The 5,397-nt window shown below is 35.4% G+C and overlaps 1 non-coding gene across 1 annotated transcript; it reads right to left on the reverse strand.

The window, feature by feature from the left end:
• Positions 1-4,673: 4,673 nt before the first annotated feature.
• LOC129078934 (U2 spliceosomal RNA) lies at positions 4,674-4,855 on the reverse strand. The gene has a single exon (XR_008530009.1). It is a non-coding gene; the product is annotated as a U2 spliceosomal RNA (small nuclear RNA).
• Between the last annotated feature and the right edge of the window lie 542 nt (positions 4,856-5,397).

Genomic DNA, 5,397 nt, shown 5'->3' on the forward strand with positions numbered 1-5,397 from the left:
CTCCCATAATTAGATGATACTCCTAATATTCGAAATTCATAAACTCCGAGGAAATTTAAAACTTTAAAGCTCTCGAACCTGAATATAGTTTGTCTACCTTAGTCAGACTGTTCTTCACAAGGAGATTGAGGGAGGAGGTCACATCTGCCCTGTCAGGTTGAATTTTAGTCTCGTGAGGTAAAAACCCATCTTTGAAATATCTTTAAATATAATTTAGGAGTTTTTAAACACTCATCAGTAATGTTGAAAGAACCAGCTTTCTCTTTTGACCAACCAGAATCAGCAGTCCTATTATAAAAAGGAGCCGACCTTGAAGTAAATGTGTTCAGAGTGCCAACAAAAAGAAAACAATTTCTTAATAGCTGGCCCAGATGAATTCTAAAAATAGGCATAATCAGAGAGGAGCAATTGATTCCAACATTCTGAACTGACTATAAAATAGTACAGATAAATTAGTCTTAGATTTGTGCTTTGTTCACACATGATCGAAATGAGGAGTTTTGCATTGATTCTGACATATCTGTTCCTAGAGAAAGCCATCTTTCCATTCCTTGACAGACTCTATATAATCCTATTATTAAATACTGGCTTCAACATTCTGAAGTTAATTATTGCTACTTAATTATTGCAAAAATACAGGGACTTCATATAAAGTGTAAACAATGATAAACTATGACAAGATATTGAGTCAAAGCCAGTCCAATTAATTAGATTTGAAAGATAAAAACAAACAAAAAAAGATTACTATTGTCTGAGCAAATAATTCCTAATTTAGTTCAATCTAGGGGAAAGAAAAATCAATACACCACAAAAATCAGTTAATATAATGAATATCAAACAAAATATTATAAGGTAGTCAGAATAGGCAAAGAACATGCACTTGGAAATCAGGAAAGTCATGTTTTAAATTCAAACTATTCTCTCTATTAACAATGTGATTTTTGAAATGTTTCATATTCTTTCAAATGCTTATTTTCTTCATCTGTGGAATAAGATAATGCTGAACATTTATTTGTTGACCTTTATATATGACCCCCATGCCCCGCCCTCCTGATTCACCTCATATAAATGGCTTGGTTTATGAGAATTACTCAGAAAAAGCAGCATTTTTATACATTTAAGATAGAATATTTCAAAGAATTAAAGTACCATAGTTACAGCATTACAAAGATCTTTATCATCTGTTTAATTCTACAAGCAAGGAAATAACTACATTCTTATTTGAGGGATGCAAATAATAGTTATTGTTTATACTTTTTAAATAAATCTTCCCTTAGAATCTCTGCATATATACATTTACATGGGTGGGTGCACTAACACGCTCATGTACACATGCATAATTGTTTCATAATATAATTGTTCTTACAGAAACTTTAAGAAATGGTAACATAGTTTAATAATAATTCTACAATGTTGCTTTGATACATTCTGAGGTTATTTCTAATGAGAAAATATGTTTAAATTGAAATCTATACCATATTTGCTTCTGGATCAAATCACAAAATGACTCAAACATTTTTGGTGTTCATTTTTTTTCTTTATTTTCTTTGACTTTTTTTTGTTTCTGTGAGGAAAATGACTTTCATATCACAATTGGCCAGATCTAATTGCTCCATCTATGTTTTAATAAATCAAATTTTTTGAAGGACCTATGCCTTTACAGTGGAAAATACTGCTTTGTTAATTTACGTTCGCTGCTCATTTTTGATGCCAATCAAAATGCCAATCTATTGCATCTTGTTTGGTCAGAATAATTGGCATGTGTCTCTGTGTTCATGTTTTTATGAATAAATGTACAAATAAACAATCTAACAACTGACTATTTGCGAATTGTTTTTAGATGGTACATGCAGTCTCCAGTTCAGCACAGGTCCTGCCATTCCCTATTGCCTATTCTGCATTGCTACACACGCTACCTCCTAGGAATATAGATCAGTTTTGACCACATTTTTAGATGTCTCCAGATTGACAGAGACACTTAATGAAGTACTGCCATCACCTAGTAGTGCCACAATGGTTTTAATGTTCTCCACCAATTTCTCTGCTTGTCTTCACTGCTGGATTTATTGCTTAAATATATGACATTTATTTTTAAAACAATTCAGATTAAATTCATAGATTAATAGAGATCCTAGGTTCCATGTAACAGATGGCTAAATCTATGTAAAATATTCAACAGGCTTTTTATTCTTGTGGCATTACATTTGTCAGATAGATAGTAAAACAATGAACTTTTGCTATTAAAGAAACTTCAGAAGAGAAACTGATATTTCCACACTTCTTCTGGGTATCTAATATAAAAATGAAGAGCCAAGCTTCATTAATTCTGAACTAAGAATTTTACATGCATTTTCCCTTTATAAATATATGTCATTGTACTATTTTCTTGCAAGGGTACATTCAATCAATTCTTGTTATTTTTAAAATGAAAAGCAGATAACATTAGTTATTACCAAGCCTAATATGGGCTCACACTTGGTCCCTTTCCAAGAATAACTCTTCTAAAGGTCAGCAGATTTTTTTAAGTATTTATTCTTAAAATTTTGATTCTCCTTACATAGGAATTATAATACATTTTATGATATCCTCTAAGTTTTTAGTGTGTAAGGAAGAAAATACATAGAGAAATATGAAATACATATGTACACATCCTTCAAAAACCAGAATTATCTTCTGCAGGGAAGGCCCGTCGTGGTACAGGGTTCCTCCTCTGAGTGTCCTAGGAACTCATCTGTATCAGGGTCCCAGTTGGTGGTGTGTGAGAGACTGCATTCCATTTCAATGAAGTAAAAAAACCAAAAGCTCCATGCATTTGCCCATTTTATGATGGTGTAACCGGGCACAGCCAGGGCCCCCACCCAAAGGGTATTTGTAACAGGGTCCAGAGATTGGGGTGTCCAAGAAAAATATATTCTCCCCACCCCAGGGCAGTCTGCCATGGGGGATGGGAGCCTTGAGCAGGGCCATTGAGAGTCATTTTGTATGTCAATAACAGGATAGCTTCATTCCTCATATGCAAAGAGGGTTAGTTTGCATATCACCAAAGCTGAGGAAGGTTTAAAAGACTTTATACAGAATGTAACTGGGAGAGAGGGAGGAGAGACAGGGGCCTGCAGGAGAGACAAAGGGACACAGACTCTGGGGAACAGTGTGTGAAGACCATGCGGGAAGAAAGAGGGGAGAAAGGACTCTTGCCCGTGGGCCATGAGAAGGTGCCCCATGGTTATGAATTAAGAGCTGGAGATCACGGCGACGCAGTAGACGGTGCTGAGACCCGTGAGAGGCCTGCCTAGCCGAGCACCAGACTTCTGTTCTTTTTCTTCTGAAGGATGGGACCTGTGACTGGCCTGACTGGGCAAAAGCGGGGAAGGCAGGACGGTGTGTGTGCGGGTGTCTGTTTTGAAGAGATTTTGAGGTTTAAGGGTGACATTTAGCCATTAATCAAACCTGTATAAATAGTTCCTTTTCCTTTTTGAATAAATAGTTCCTTTTCCTTTTCACCAAACTCTGCCATTCAGAGCCATAATTCCAAGAACGGCAGGTAAAGGACCCACAACCGAGGGGTTCCGGGGAAGGAGGGTGTCATTGTTTCGGTAATAGCATCTGGGCACCCCCCGCCCCACGGGTCCTTTTGTTCGGTAATAGTTTCTCCCTGATTTAGTCAGGAATAGTTTAGAAACCAAGTCCAACTGTCCAGCAAGCAGAGTGTTCAGTGGGCTGAGTTATTGAGGAGCTGGGAAAAGCAATATAGTATTTATGGCTAATATTTCCTATGTAAAACACTGAAGTTCAAACTAGGAATACTTCAGATTAATAAGTGTACATTTTTTAAACTCATGAAGCGCATCCTTTAATGTAATTGCAATCACATCTCCTACTTGATGAAATGATGTGTGCCTATAAATGTATATGTAAATGGTTATTGTTTGAATAAAATGAGTTGTATTCTAAAAGTTAGCTTTGGACCTTGAGCTATCCTTCCTTCACTCTCTCCCCCTCCTCCCCTCCTCACCACCCCCCCCACCCCCGCCCCCGTCTCTCTCACTAGCTCTGTGTTTTGTGAAATGTGTTAGAGTCCCTGTGTGTCAGAGTCAGTGGTTGAGATCTAATGAGTGAAAGCATCCATCTTACTTCTTGGAATCATCAGCAATAGTTTAGCTTATCCTCTTAGTAGGGAGCAGGGCAGCTTTGAGCTTTGTCACAACTGACTCCTTTAACAGAAGCAAGTAGAGACATTTTGGGTGAAGGCTAATGTATGGATGTGAGAGTAAGGTACAAAGTAAAAAGCTAAAAAAAAAAAAAAAAAAAAAAAAAAAAGACATTCATGATACTTCCCTAACAGAGAAGGGGCAGAGACGAGATATCACATTGATTGAGGAAATCCATTCCTCAGGTATCTGCAGGAACCCTATGTTTTTTTGAAAGCTAACAATCTGACAAATTTCTCTCTTACAAGTCATGAGAAAATATGTATATACTGCTGGTGTTCAAATTGAATGAATGATTCAGAGATATAATGTCTGCCTTTAAATAAAAAAGAGTATTTGTCATATGAGAAAAGGATTATATAGCTTAATATATAATGCCAGAGGCTGTAAGTAGGACAAATGGACAGAAATTCAAGGGAAATTAAATTTAACTCAATAAATGCAAAATTTGTTTAATTTACTTATTAATGAATAGAGATTCACAACAATGAAATGAGCTTTCCAGTGAAGAAGTAAAATGGTAGTTATTGATTTCTTTGTTATTTGAAACACAAAAAAGTGAAGTCTCTGAGCCTAAAGGACACTAGTTTTTAAACTGATAAGAACAGATACTACACTTGATCTTAGCCAAAAGGCCGAGAAGCGATAGGACACTAGTTTTTATTAAAAAGGAAGAAATTTTGCTACTGCTGCAAATAATAGTTAAAATTTATTAAATGCAAATTATAATTTATGTACTATTTTAAACCTTTTATTTATTAATTTATTTGAGAAGAATGAATATCAGCAAAGGGATAATAATAATCAGGAGAAAACTAATATAGGGTGGTAATGGAGAAAATTCTGTAGAATTTTCGATGAGAAAGATGTAGATAGTTTTCAACATTGGCTACTTGAACTATGCAAAAGGAAGTGGAGTGAATACATGAAACTTTAGATAATAAGATACTAGTAATTGAAAGAAGGCACTTTTAATATGAAATTGAGAAGAGACTAAACAAACATAAAAGTTGGTAAGAAGTCTAGCTATAGTAATTATAATTCAGGATCTTAGATGCCATAGTCAACGATAGTATGTCATTTGCTCTCAGTTCTCCTTTTCTCCTTATACTTATATAGAGAGGTCTATACATATATTAGTGCTGGTAGAGAGTGGGGTCCTTAATCAATATTGTCATTAATTATCAAT

The sequence above is a fragment of the Pteronotus mesoamericanus genome, unplaced genomic scaffold, assembly GCF_021234165.1.
Source record: "Pteronotus mesoamericanus isolate MK-2021 breed Mesoamerican mustached bat unplaced genomic scaffold, CSHL_Meso_final contig_74, whole genome shotgun sequence".
NCBI lineage: Eukaryota > Metazoa > Chordata > Mammalia > Chiroptera > Mormoopidae > Pteronotus > Pteronotus mesoamericanus.